Consider the following 15,797-nt stretch of genomic DNA (forward strand, 5'->3'; position numbering starts at 1 on the left):
AAGCCATGTTCTCTCACCAGACCTTGCAGAGCCTTAAAGACCTTCCCTTTCTTACCCTGATATGGCAGATCAGCATTTAAATTAAAGTGACTATCTAAGTGAATAATAAAATCAACACAAAGAATCGGGGGTGTGGCCATAAATCGACCTCAATACTCAAATATTCCAATATCTCAGGATCATCTACATTGAATCCATAGATGGAGCAAATCGTAAAAGAGACATTATCAGCTGCTAACTTGTATTCTGAAATAGCCCACCGCCCAAGCTTATCTGCCTTGGCCCGTTGGCAAATGCCCATACCTTTTCTTCCTAGAATCGCCACCCCCTCTAGGTGTTGTCCCCTGAGGAGTACACGCTAACATATTGTACCCCAAAACCCTCAGCCACCATTGTTTACTCCAGAGTATTGGTTTCTTGGTGGCACACTAAATCGACCTGCATAAATCGAAGGCTCTTGGCCATCATGCCCTTTTTTTTTATCATTGAGGCCACAAATATTCACTCAGCAGATCCGAATTTTACCTCCCATGCTTATGTTTAAAATCCTTCAACCTAGGTCTTTCCATACTAAACATTAGATTACTACTTTCTACAATAATCATTTTGTTGCTCCTTCCAAAATTAAGAATGTCATGATAAATATGAAAGAAAAAATCACCAATTACTTGGCCCCTCCACCTTCCCACGACACAAACCCTTGCTCTCCCCCATGCATCCCCCCCACCCTGCCCCCCCAACCCTCACAGGCAGTTGGACCAACTAGGTCTGGTGATGGAGCGAAACCCTCCACGTGTGTCCGCCTCGACCCCAAGTCTATCGGTAGCTCGTAGGCTACACAGAATAAAGAAAACAACACCATTCCTTGCTCCGACTCACATAGACAAAATTATTCCAGAGTCTATTAAAACTTTTTACCTTTGATCGCTGATGTAAAAAAGTGAGGACTCTCCCTTCAGGTTACTTTTCGCATGGCTGGATTCATTCAAAAAACCTGTGCTGCCTTGCTCTGCAGAGGTGGAATCAGCTGGCGAAGCCGCCAACGGCGCTCTACTGTAGAATAGCAGTAATCAGGTCTGACTAAAAAAGTATGCCCATTAAGGGAGTGCTACCGATCTGGTCAGGCAAGATCATAAATTGCCTGGTGAAGGAGAAATTTTCCAATATAGATTAAGATTGCACATGGTTTGCTCCCTTCTGTTAGAGAGGGTTTCCTCTGCTTAAATGGGAATCTATGCACACGCTGGATTTCTTGAGCCCAATCCCAGTTCCCCAGCTCTGGGAGAGCCCTTTTGAGAAGATCAACAACACATTTTGGCACATTGTCCCCCTCACACCCCTCTGGAATGCATTAGACCCTCAGATTTTTCCATCTCAGTCTATTTTCAAAATCTTCCCACTTCCATTGGGTATCTGACATTTGATTTTCCAATGTTACTGTCATCTCTCTATGTGCAGAAGCTTCATTTTCCAGCATGTCCACCCTTTTCTCCACCTCAGTCATTCTTTTCATGAACTCAGATCAGGTTTTAGAGACCTTGTGGATAGCTCCCTGCATATTCCTGCAGGCTGTCTGGACTCTCCGACTCTCCACGTGTGTCTCTTCCCTGTGGGCCATGATGCTTTGATATATAGACTCCAATGAGACTGGCTCTGCACCTCTCGGTAGAGCATTACCAGCCACTGCCCTGTCTCCTTCTAGCAGCTCTGGGGAGATGGCATAGTCCCAGAGAAGCCCCCAAGTTTTTGCTTTGTTTTTACTCACTTTGTCTCGTGTAGATAGTTTTTTACCCTTCTTCACTGTAGCAGCATCTATTGTGGCATCATCTTGTCTTCTGTCCATGCTGCTGGTATCAGATTTGTGGCCCTGGCTCTCTGGGTCAGGCCAGTCTGAGATATCCAACAGGAAAAAAAGCATATCCCACCTTCTATTTCAGGTCCCCACTAGTAGCAAGTCTTCCACTTGGCGTACCATCCTTGAGGTTGAGACCAAACAGCTTTTGGGACTTATGAGTCCCAATTGTAGATAATTCTACATCATTCTGCTGGACAAGGGACCCCCCCTTCGCTCTCCTCCAGATCCCTCAGGAGCCAGCACTGCCCCTCAGCTAGTTGGATTTTCAATAGTAAGATTCTGGCTCACCTCTGGATCTGAGCATGCCGGGTGGAGATGTGCCTCAGAGGGTATAGCTGCTGGCTGATGTGGTACACTAGAGTCAGAGCCTTCAGCTTGTATAGCTGAATTGCCTTGGGAGGATTGACCAGGCACCATGGGTGTTTTTCCATTGGGAGTTTTCCCACATTCCCTGGAAGTTGTATGAGGGGTTTTTGAAAACATTTGGCCAGACGCCCTCTGACTGTGCTGCAACAGCTCCCTTAGATGCAGAGCCCAAATCAGCTTTCACTATGGGCTTTTTTAAACGTGTTCCAAACTTCATTCGGCCCTTCATCGCTTTGGCCGCCTTCACTGGAGACATCGACTGAGAAAGTTTCGCCCCCAGCAGCCGCACTATTCGCGAGAGGGATCAGCCGCCGGGCAAGACGACCCCAGGTTCCAGCAAGCCGGAGCTGTGCAGGATGTGAACAAGCCAAAAAATGCAGCCTGCAGCTCAATCCGTGCTCTGGTATGGATCCCCAACTCCGTCATCCTACTTTACCCGCGTGGGGGAGATCTTAACGTGGCTACGAGGTGGGCGGAGCGGGAGGGTTCCAGCAGCCGCAATCAAACAGCGGCCATCTTATCTTCCTACTAGTGTTGCTATACTGATGTACTGCTGTACATAATGTTGTATAGGAGGCAGGGATGGAGAAAGCTAAGTGTGCATGTGTGTTTTGGTCAGCCTGAGATGGCCGGCCAAAACACATATGCGCATTCGGGTGTGCACATAGCACTCCTCTTCCCTCTTGCATGCCTCGGCTCCCCCACCCTACAGTGCTGGCTCACAGCCAGCAAAGAAATATGAAACAACGTTACAACATCATTTTATTTTTCATTTGCTGGCTCTGAGCCAAGCAGTGGGGTGACGCTCCTCTGCCATTGTGGAGTAGGCGCCGCTGGTGATGTCTAAACAATTCGTCTAGGAACATTGCTCTTTGTAACTTTCTAAAAGTGGCATTTTCAGACTTACAATTTAAAATCCGATTTCACCATAAGTTGTGATCTTAAATTTTAAGTCCATAGACACCAAACTCCAAATCTCTATCTTTTCCCAATTGGAAATATCCCTTAAAAGATGTTTTGAAGCAATCCCAGTGTTAACCTATGGGAGAGGTAGGACCTTGCAGTAGTGAAAACTAATTTAGCGTTTTTTCACTCCCAAGATGTGTGAAACTCAAAAGTACATGGCCTACCTTGTAAATAAACTGCAACCTGCCCTAGGGCAGCCTATGGTATACCTTAGGGGTGACTCATATGTAATAAAAGGGAAGGTTTGGACATGGTAAGTAGGTTAAGTTGTCAAGTTGAAATGGCAATTTAAAACTGCGCGCAGTGGCAGGCCTTAGCCATGTTTAAAGGGCTACTGAATGGGTGATACAATCAATGCTGCAGGTACACTAGTTGCATTTAATTTACAGGCCCAGGCACATCTAGTGCACTCTGCTATGAACTTATAAGTAAATAAAAAATGCCAATTATGGATATGCCAATGTTACCATGTTTTGAGTTCAGAGCATACTGAACTGACCCATGGTGAACCCTTCTCCTCACCTGTGGGCACCATCTGTGCAGCACCTAACCTTACTTTGCTAATAGATGCATCCCAGTAGACAGACAGTACCACCATGACCAACAATGTGATGTGGCCCATTACACCCATAGGGTCTGACTTCTGTCCCCAACACAGGGAACATCCTGACTGTAGAAAGGTAGGATCGTTCTAGCATGGTTACCCCCACTTTTTGCCTGATGTTACTGTGTTTTTGACTGGTCTGACTGGGATCCTGCTAACCAGGACCCCAGTCAATGTGCTTCCTCCCTAAATTTGACTGTGGTAAGTACTTTGGTACCTCCACAATTGGCTTCTGGTGTGCCCTTGTAAGGCCCTAGTATGTGGTACTAAGATACCCAGGGCATAGGCACACCAGGGCCTCCCATGGGCAGTAGCATGTATTATGTCACCCATGAGAGATCACTTAAACCGTGACAATAGGTCTGCCATTGCAGCCTGTGTAAGCTGACGCTGGCACCACTTATGACAGATATGAGTTTCTTTTTATCTGAGTTCACTGTACTTAAAACCTATAAGTCACCTCTAAGGTAGGCCTTTCAATCCTGAAGGCAGGGTTCTAGGTTAAAAGTGTGAGGGTGCCCTGTATGAGCAGGACACACCCTACAAACCCAGGAGTCGATTCTCTAGGCGTGTTAAGTGTGGTCAGCGATTTTGCTACATATAGGGGCCATGCATCATTGCAGAATGGCTAACTACATATTGGCTGTGTCTAACCTGGGCATGTTTGGTATCAAACATGTTTGGATCATACCCCAACACCATTACCAGTGTTGGAGGCATGATTCCATGTACCAGCGGGCTCCTCCCGGACCCCCCCCCCAGTCCTCCCTGTAACAGCCTTCCAGGGTCTACCAGCAAGATAGTGCTGCTGCTGACCCCAGACACGATTCTAACTGCCTGCTGCTGGGCTAAGCTGGATCAGGGGAAGGTAGAACAACAGTTTGCCTGTCAGAGGGAGGTGTGACCACCTCCAAGACAGGAATTAGTGTATTGGGCTGGGGTGGGGGTGGGCAACTTGCCAGAGCCACCAGACTGCTTTGAAGGGCATATTTGGTGCCCTCAGTGCATACTCCAGTTTGAACCAGTCCAGGGAACCCTTGGCTCCCGCTCTGGTGTGAAACTGTACAAAGGACATGGGAATACCCTTCCCTCTGCCCAGCCCTTCCTCTGGGAGGGACCCTTGAATCGTCCCAACCCTTTCCTTAGGGCACTTAAGGCCTTACCTGTGGGTGGCTCTTCAGATTCGTCGTGGGACAAGATTCAAACTCGAAACCACTTCAACTTCGACCGTCTGGGCACTTTGGACTTCGCTCGACTTCGCCTGGAACAGAGACTGCACCAAGGAAGACTCCTGCTGCTCCTGGTCTCATTGTTCTGCCAGTCTTCTTCATCATCTGTGCCTGTGCTTCATCCAGGTTCCTCTGCTGGCCTGTGGGCATCAAGGACACCTAAAGAAATATCACTTGGAGTGAAGGAGTCACTCCCCTGCATCTCAAGGCACCGCAACTGAGCTGACCGGTCTACTGCTTCTGCTGTCCCACAGACTCCAAAAAGCTCAGCAATACAGGTGGTGGTTCTGCAACTCCTTTAAGGCCTGACCTGTTCTCTCAGCAGGTTTGAGGCCAGTATCCCTTGTTGGAACTGCTGGAACAGAACCCCTGTACACCACATTGACTTACTGTTGCCAAGGCTTGTTGGCTCTGTCCTACAGACATCTTTGGGCTACAAGAATCTCCAGCCTCCAGCATCTCTTCCTGCCAAGATCTTTGTCCTCACCGCATCCTCTGCACCGTGGGGTTGCATCTTTAATGAGTTGCTCGAGGTCCTCTTGTGACTTAGGCCTGTGGATCTTCTTGAGGGTCTTCTTTGGTTTCAGTGGGCTCCCCTGCTTTCTCAGGGCTTGCTAAGACTCTCCTGCAATTGGACAGTCGCTTGGAACTTTCTGGTCCCCACCCTGCACTTTTTTTATTTGCCATGTCTATTGTTGCTGTCAAAGCCTGTTGGTGCTCCCGCCGGACATCGACTTCCTAGTTCTTGACTTCCGACGTGGGTCAGCTTGTGAATGACTTCTGGTCTTCCACAGCATCGCCTGGTCTTTACAGCTGCAGTGACAAGGTCATCGTCATCACTCCTGCCTCTTCTGTCGTCGATGGTCATTGGTCTTCTGTGGTCACCTCCGAGTGACATAGACTTTGTCCCCTCTGCTTGTAGGTACATCCGTTCAAGAATCCGTCCTTGGATTCCACCAGTCTCTTCCATCTTCTTTGCCAGCGGCGTCTTTCCTAAAGTCCTTCATTGTGGTCTAGGGTGGTTTCCGACATCACTTTGCAACTATGCACCTGGCTTCCCTGGTGTAGGTATCCTGGTTTCTGGAGAATCCAAAGCTGGGGTGACTCTCCAACCTTCTGTCTTCCACTTTGTTTCTTCAGGGTCCACTGGGAAGGGTGGGAAGGGTCCGTGTTCTTGAAAACTGCAACTGCGACTTTCCCATTGACTTGCAATGAGTATGCTGCTGTGTTTCCACTCTGCACACAACCTCCATGGGGTTCCGGGGTACTTATCTCGGGTGGTTCCTTGGGTCTCCAGCTTTTCTGATTCTTCTGGTCCAAGTCCTGACTTCGGTCACAGTTCGCATTCCACTTCTTTAGTATATGGTTTGGTCTCCCCCTGGAGATCACTGTGTATTTGTGCTTAATTACATGTTTACATTTGAAATATTGTGTTTATTTTCTAATGGAGTTTTTATATAGCGCGAACTAGACCCGGAGGTATCGGAGCACTTTACATGAGCACCAGTTACATTACAGACGGACACATTAATTTTTGTTAGGCACAGTGAGATTAAGTGATTTGCCCAGAATCACAGAATGTTGAGCGTCCATGCCGAGACTCAAACCCGGTTCCCCAGCTCTGAGGTTGACCATCCTAGCTGTTAGGCCACATTTATTGTGATGATATCTCCGGATAGGAGATTTACCAATGTGTTAGTGAGTGTTGTGTAATAAATATACCTATTTTTATAACTACACTGTATGGTTCTTTTTAGTTTAACCTACACTGTATGATTAGTTCTGCTCTCCACAGTTACCACTTAGAGAGCTTTCTATGGTTGTCTAAGACCACTAAAATCACCATAAGGGTTGTCTGGATTAGTGCAAGGTGCTTCACTTAAATAAGTGTGCACCATATACTAAGCCAGCCTCCTACACTGAACACAAGGATAACAGCCAACAAAGGCTACTGGTAGTTGTCAGTGTCAAGAGCTGGCCCCCAGGCCATCTAGTGCTCGATGGCCTTTAAAGGTTCTCAGAGTGGTTGGCGCAAGCCCCAGGTGACTGGCACTCTTTTTCCACTCTCCCTCCCAACAGTTCACGGGTTGGTATCCTGACACTGGTCCTTCAACCCAGGGTCTGTACCCTTAGGCTGAACATGTGCCTGCCAAGCCAGGACTTCTAGAGGAGTACTACTACCCCCCCCCCCCCCAAGGGAAACACATTCTGCATGTGTTGTGCAAGAGTCTGCCTGGCACAGGTCCACAACCCTCTTTCCCTATGACATTGCATCCCCATCAGACCAGACGTGGCCTCACAGAGTCAGTCTTCAGGTACTCTGATCTCAGAGCTGAAGGAAAAAATAACAGGAGTAGACCTGTTAACCCAGCTGAGACTGGGTGAATAGTGTAGCAATGCACCAATGTCTCAACTGGGAATCATTGAACAAGGGCAGTTAAAATAGGTAGTATACATCATAAGAGCCGGGGAAAAGGAAAAAGGGAGACCACAATGGGAAGGGTAAAGTGAACCAATTATTATTGTAGGTAGTTATAACTGCACTACATTACAATTAAATGTATGGGGACCATAACACACAAGTGAGCACTGAACGTGCTAGTGACAAGTAACGGCACAGTGACACAGGAGTGAATATAAACAGCGTGAATGTCGGGAAAGTAACAAAATGTGTGGTCAATAATACTAAACAATTATATACAGTAGGTGTTTGTAGATTTGGGTAAAAATGAATTGACCACTACAGCACCAAAGTTCTGTGCTGGGTAGTTGACGATGTTTCAACCTGAATGTTTTAGGTCATCATCAGGACAAATGGTCACTTAGTTTCACCAATAGTGCTGAAGAATGAGAGAAAAGAAATTATGTGGGTTGGCCAAGGGACCCGCCGAGGATGAATGTTCGAAGTACTCGCCTGAGTACTGAGAGAATAAATCGACAAGTGTTGAAGCAAAATCAAAAAAGGACAACTGAGGGTCCGGCGTGAGGAGCACAGAGGCTTGAAGTAACTTAGTCCATTCGGGATCCAGGAGGTCTCCGAGGTCAGGGCAAGGTCTGGCAATCTGATAGAAATGGATGCTTCATTCATCCCATCACACCTCGACTGAGAGGATTGCCTCTTCCCCCGCCCGAATCATCCCGAATTCCCGGATGAGCGCACATGCATCACAGTGCCAGCTCAACTCCGGTTTTTGCCCAAGCCTTGGACCACTTCTATCAGATTGTCCAAACCTTGCCCTGACCTACCGGAATTCAGACGGATCACCTGAAGCCTTTTATCACCCTTCTCAGTCTTGGTTCTGCAGAGTTATCGAACCGCGAAGTCCCTGCCTTTGATTCCGAGAAGATGGCGCCCAGGGATCTATGAGAACTTGCCCAGTGCCGTCTGAAGTACGCCACCACTGGCCTCAGTTTTTTCTTCAAGAGATCAGTACCCCCACCTCTTGGTCCGCCTCTTGAAACGCCGACCTGCCTGCTGCAGATGCGCTCCTTAAAGTGAGGACGTGGCGCTGTCTGCACGTGGTGACTGCCGTTGCTTTCACTCACAGAGGGATAACAGACGGTGAGTAAGGGCACTTCTGATGACCCTGGGACCCCTGATAACCGGTATGGGCGGTGGGGGGGGCTCCGGTGTCCTGTGCCCCCTTCCTCTGGACGTAATTCAGTAGTGCTTTGTCTATTTAGCAGTGCTCTCGGTGAGCACTTGTATAGACGCCTGACTTCAAAATGGCGCCCGTTGTGAGGCGGCATCAGGAGGCTAAGTGGTGCACCCCGGTGGCGCCCCGTGCACTATACAGACGTAATTCAGCACAATACAGATGTAATTCAGTAGTGCTTTCTCTATTTAGCAATGCTCTCAGTGAGCACTGGTAGAGAAGCCTGACTTTAAAATTGCACCTGCTGTGAGGCGACATTAGGAGGCTCAGCGGTGCACCACGGGGGCTCCCCCATGCACAATACATCTTAGCTTTCTCTACTCTTGGCAAGAACTACTTGGTGGAGGGCACAGGAGAGTTGCTGTTCACCTTCCTGCAGCAGTCTGTGATTTCGTCCTTGTCCTCCAGAGAAAGATTGAGTCCCACTACTTCTATCCCACGCTTCTCAACACCAGCTTGGCATTTGGGCCGTCTGTGGTCTCTCACAAGCAGGGCCTCATCGTGGTGGAGACCTATCCACCTCATCTACGCCTACACAGGGATCTACATAGGCCTGGTCCTGACATGCCTGACTTTAAAATGGCAGCCTCTGCTGCCTTCGTTTCTCCGGCAGCCACTATGATAGACCCCAGTTCCTTCGTCCGATACCGAGCTGGACTACACCAAGCATCACCATCTCCGCCTACACGTGGATCTCAGCAGCAACGTCAGCCAGCGGGGATGTTTCCCTGAGCGTGGTGTCCCAGCAGGGGGGCCTCTCCTCTATCCTCTATCGGGGACTTGGTATTCTATGTTTGACTATGCAACTGTAACTAATATACCTACTCAAAATTGATTATTCTTGTTTTTCCCAACCGCTGAGTCCTGAGCAACATGGCTGATGCCCGGTGGAGTTGTTAGATAGCTGCAGAGGAGATTGGCCCCGATTCACCCCCTTGACCATCACCTACCCAGCCGGACATTGGGCATAGTTTATCTTGTCTCCCTGCTGTGTCTCTGTTCCCTCTCTGGCTTGTTTCCACGCCCTCCCCCCACCTTCTTCTTTTACTTCTATCCTCGTAGCCTATATATCTATTCTATACGGTTTTCCCAAACGTTGAGACCTGAGCAACATGGTTGATGCCCGATGGAGTTGCTAGACAACTAATGAGGAGATTGGCCCTGGTTTCCCCCTCGACCATCACCTACCCACCGGACATTGGACACAGTTCTTCCTCGTCTCCCTGCTATGGCTCCTTCCTCCCCTCCTTTCCTATAAATTCTCTCAACCTCGTTGTTTGTTTACTGTACCTTACTACGTTATTGGAACTGATGTAATTTGTAACGCAATGTTCCTCTGTTATAGCGCTCTGATACCTACAGGTCTAGCTAGCGCTATATAATCCTTTTAATGTACCTTCTAATGCAACGTTTCCCTGGTTAGCGCTCTGCTACCTCCGGGTCTATATAGCGCTATATAACCGTCGCAAATCAAACAAACTAAAAACTGTTTTTTCCTGAACGCTGAGACCTGAGCAACATGGCTGAAGACCGGTGGAGCTGCTTGACAGCTAATGAGGAGATTGGCCCTGGTTTCCCCCTTGACCTTCACCTACCCAGCCGGACATTGGGCATAGTTCCTCCTCGTCTCCCCGCTATTACTCCTTCCTCCCCTCCCTCCTACAAATTATTGAAACATTGTTTATGTGTACTATACCTTACCATGCTCTTGTATCTGATTTAACTTGTAATGCAACAATCCTAAATGTAAAGCGCTCTGATACCCTCTTGGGTCAAGTTTGCGCTATATAAAACTTTATAAATAAATAAATACATAAATAAATAAATAGTACTTATACCCAAATGTGCCTTTGAAGTGAGGGAGACGTTAAAGAGGCCTTTGAAGATCACAAGGTCTCTGCCTTTCCTAGTTTGGCTCCAGACTCACTACAGGGGCGATGCAGCTCATTGTGTGGGGATAGGCACAGACCTATTCAGGTGCAAGTGACAGCTCCTCCATCCCAATCTACCTCAGGAAGACTAATCAGCAGGTGATGGGTCATCAGGATGCAAACGCAACACCCCTTCTCCCTTTGTGTGACGTTCTAGAAGGAATGCATAAAACCCAGCTGTCCCCCATCCCAGACATGTATTCGTAGAGAGGCAGTGGTACAGAATGGTTACAGTAAGAAAATGCCAACTTTCTAAAAGTCATCAAATGTGGGGACAGGATGCACACCTTTTCTTAAAGTTATTCCAAAACGTGTTCACTGTTTCTTTCTTTGCGTGCAGACTGGTGAGTGCAATGCCCAAAAAGCACTCTTCGATTATAACACCATTGCAATGGGTCGCCTTCTCACCCCAACCAATCGCACTGCTTAGTGATGCCTACAAGGTTGGGAATTACATCGTGATTCATTACGGACAGAGTTTAAAGATTAAGAAATGGACATTATATCATTTGGAATATTCATGAATAGCATTGTGTTCATGATGCATCAGTGGTTTTAAACAATGAGATTCTCATTGGGTTATTAGGCTGTCACGAATTGCTTTATGGGGAATGGAGTTTTTTCTATGCAACAGCATTTGGTGGTGGTAATAATGGCGCTGAGAGAGCGGGAAAATCATAATTAGCGTGCCAATTGGGTGGGTAGAAGGAAGGGCTAAAAGCGAGAGGGAGGGTGGGGCGCAGATACGCTTGGGTTGTAGTTGCTTTGAGGATGGAAGGCTTTTAACGGTTCAGGGCAGGTACCTGTACAGTTCGCCAGTAAGAATATGGTCGAGGGGAGTAAATCAAGACCATTATTAAGTTAAGATGTACTGGAAAGAAGCTGATAAGGGCGAACGTATGGATCGATGGTGGGTCTAAGAACAAGGATGTGTTTATTGGAAGATGTGGGAGCGTTACAAGAGATTGAAGGGTAGGCTACACAATGTTTGGTGTATGTTTAGAAAAGGTGGGGAGCTGTTAAGCTAAATATACTGCATTGATACTGTTAGGAAGCAGGGATGAACGAGGTCTGTACCAGTATGAAGGGAGTGAATGATAGAATCAGGAGGCAGTGAGGGTTGTGATATTGGCACGTTTTGAGCGTAAGGGGTAAACTGTTGCTTGTTTGAAAGAAAGAAGGGGTTTTGTTTAAAAAAAAAAGACTGTTTGGATATAATGTATCGAAACAGTTGAGCATAAAGCAAAATATGTGTGTAGTGATAGTTATTGTATTAATTGATGACTGTTCTTCATTGATTGTAGTGGACCCCTGAAGAAGTGCTTTCATGCACAAGAAGCATTGGGTTTTTTAGTGAATAAACGCTGCCCTGAATGAAGCATGCTCTAATTGTGTTCTTTCAAAGAGGTCTGGATGGACACAGTGGGAACATAAGAAACTTGGGAAATAAAATTTTCACTCCGCATGTGGAATTTAAGTGAAGTTGAAAATAAGAAAAATTGAAAAAAAGAATAACGAGTAAAACGAACGAGTATAAAATTGGAATAAAAAGGGATATGTTTATGAAGATGTTGCCAGGTAGGTATAACTAAGCAGTGCGATTGGTTGGGGTGAGAAGTCGCCCCATTGCAATGGTGTAACTTTCTAAAAGTGCCATTTTCAAATGTACAATTTAAAATCCAACTTCTCCATAAGTTTTGATTATAAATTGTGAGTCCAGAGACATCAAACTCTAAATCTTCATCTTTTGCCAATTGAAATTACACTTAAAAGATGTTTTAAGGCAATCCCAATGTTAACCTATGGAAGAGATAGGCCTGAAGTAGTGAAAAAAATTTAGCTGTTTTTCACTACCAGGACATGTAAAACTTAAAACACATGCCCTACCTTTTAAATTCACTGCACCCTCCCCATAGGGCTATCTAAGGCCTACCTTTGTGGTGACTTATATGTAATTAAAGAGAAGGTTTTGGCCTGGCAAGTACATTAACTTGCCAGGCCAAAAAGGCAGTTTAAAACTACACACACAGAATCTGCAGTGGCAGGTCTGCCCCATGTTTAAAGGGCTACTGAGTGGGTGGCACAATCAATGCTGCAGACCCACTAGCCCCCGGGCATATCTAGTGCACCTATTAGGGATTTATAAGTACATTAAATATGCTAATTGTGGATAAGCCCATGGTACCATGTTTTGAGTACAGAGCATATACACTTTAGCACTGGTTAGCAGTGGTAAAGTATCCCGCATTCCTAAAGCCAGCAATAATAAATTTAGCAAAATGGGGAGGAGAAAGGCAAAAAGTTTTAGGGTGACCCTGCAGATAAGGCCATTTTCAACACACACTATGAATCAAAGGGGAAAACCTGTGGGTCAGCTAGGTACTTTGTATCTGGTTGGGAGTGAGAAAATCAAATTAAATTGGTATGACAGCATACTTCAGTTTTTAGTTGTCGATCATTTGGAGAATGTGCCCTCTTGCACCAGAGGGGCGTTCCCCTGCACAACAAGAACGATGCAGTGACAAGCCAACAAGATAAGTTGAGATGAAAATCCCAGAACTGATACGGGATGATACAACAATGGTGGCCAACCTGCTCAGCAGGATTCAAGCTACAGGAAGATGGGCAAGTTGGTAGGGGCTGCATGGTTGCAGGAGCAAAATAGATCTGTCATCATTGGAAGAAGAATCAAGTGGGGGTTGATTGCGCACAAGCTTCTTATTGTTATAAATTCTAATGGGCTGTTGCGTGCCACGGAGGTCTCACTCTCTGGACCACGGAGTGTTGAAGTCGTGAATAACCAATCATGCGTTCTCTAACCTTAGAGAATGACCCTCTGGGCGCAGCGGTCTGAATCGCATCAGCGATTTTGATAATGTTTGAAACAATATATCCAACTCTTGAGATGTAGAGGTAGACTTTTTGCTGTTACATATAAACTTTATTCAATCCATAAAGTTATACTCTTTTTCAAATCAACGAGGATCATGTCCGCATGTGGCAACATCTATCGGAATCTTATTCACTGATCCCGATGCATTTCGTGCTCATAGGGGGCCCTTCATCAGTGGAAATCTAAACAAGAACAAACAATGAACTTAGGGGGGAACCACGTCCTGAATGATCAATCTCATTCATCATTAAGTGACAATTTGCATGTACCATCTCTGCTGGTGTTCTGGTGCCCAAGGTGAGTGAAACAATGCAAGCATATCAATAAACGCATGTCATAAAAGATGATACGTGTAACCCTGAAGATATACCATCAAAATAATAACAAAAAAGTGCATGTGAATATGAAGACATCGTGTGATGAATTAACACGCCCGACGCCACAGTGAAAGTGGCCCCAGGGTACATCGATAGATCTCTAAACCATAACGCGAGTGATGTTCAAACCAATTACTGGTTTGCACGCAAGTCAGAAGTACAAATTAAACCGCCCGTGTAACGCCATAAAAGAAAAACTGTGATTTTAAAAGAATGCAGTGTTAATTTAAAAAGTGTGACATTCTCAGGTGAAAATAACGGTGATTTTGAAAGTACGCGGTGATGGTATAAAAGGTGTGACATTAGCGGATGAAATTAACAAATCTTACGCTAATTTACAAACCAGCTCTGACATAAATTAAAAAGCGTGTTTCTTGTGCTCTGCATGAGTTGTAACCGCGACGTCTGCATCATGGTTAATAAACGGTGACAATACAGTGAGAACGGACTTGCGGTCTCAGCGCGAACAACTGGGCCGTTAACGAGTGCACGGAGTGCTGAAAAGTCGAGCACCATGTTGTGAGTGATGTATCCTCAAATGTGAACAACTGTTAGTGCTAACCATATGAATCGCAAGATGCATAATGCACATATTGCTCAGAGTAAATCAAAGAAAAAAAGAAGAATGAAAGCAATAAGGGAGAGCGGTTAAAGATAGAACAAGAACAGGCTAAACAAAACTGGTAACAAGTTCAGGGTTCAAAAAATAGTAAACAGTCACAGATAACATGCGAATTCCAAGCGATCATTGAGTCCCTTGGGTTTCATGGAATCGAATTGGTAAATCCAATAGTTCTCTCTCTGTAAGAGGATGTTGTTATAGTCTCTTCCTTCTGATTTTTCCACCACCTCCAGAATGGTAGACTTCAGTTGTGCAATATTATGATGATTTTCATTAAAATGGATAGCCACAGTTGACTTGGTGTTCTTCGTTCAGATATTGCTCTTATGCTCGTGAATCCGAGTCTTTGTTGTCCTGCTTGTTTTCCCAACATAAATGAAGCCGCACAGGCATTTTAAAAGGTAAATTACATTAGCGGTATCACAAGTGGCTGTAACATGCAACTTGAGCGGTGTTCCTCGCATGGGGTGCATGATAGTGTTGCCTTTAATAATGTTGTGGCAGTTGCTACAATTATGTAAATGTGTTTGTACTTGTATAGCGCACTGCCACCCCCAACGGGGGTATCATGGCACTTTTACTCATACCGCTGTGGAACCCTTCCTGGCCTTTCCCTGTGAAATGTCCACTCCTGGGCACCCCCATGGTGTAGACAGGCATCCCAGCGCTACTGGGGCCGTTGTGGAGATTTCTCAACCTATTGCCCAGAGTTGCAGCGTGGAACCCATGACTAGAATAGGCACCGAGGCGAGAATTATCAGGTCCGAGGAAATTGAATCCAAGACCCGCCAAGGCGGGGGATTGAACTCTGGTCACAGGCCATAACTCTGCATCAGAGTCTGCCGCTCTAACCATTGAGCCACACTTCTCCCCTTAGTCTGTACCACAACCATAAACTATTTTCTTGTAGTACTTCTAGCAATACTTGGAGTGGCCTCTGACCAGAACACATACATATATGTTAGCATAATTTAATTTAATGAACTTATGTTTTAGTATGATGTACATTTGGGTTGACCCCAATGCATCAGTTCTGATTGGATTGGTATGTTTTCCTGCAGTGGAGATTCATTTTGTTAGTCCCGGGCAGGTGTTCCACTGTGATTTGCCATGTGTACCTCATTTTGTTGAAGACGACTGCTATCTAATTATGTGGTTAAGGCCATTTGTCTGTCACACTGTTGTAGAATAAATTCTAAGTCCCAATGTAGTCTGCGCGCTTTTCTACAGACCCCCCCTACACATGCCCTCCTTCCCTCAGTTGGCTGGCGAACTCATCTCCCAACTAGTTATCAACA

The sequence above is a fragment of the Triturus cristatus genome, chromosome 6, assembly GCF_964204655.1.
Source record: "Triturus cristatus chromosome 6, aTriCri1.1, whole genome shotgun sequence".
In the NCBI taxonomy this organism is placed as follows: Eukaryota; Metazoa; Chordata; class Amphibia; order Caudata; family Salamandridae; genus Triturus; species Triturus cristatus.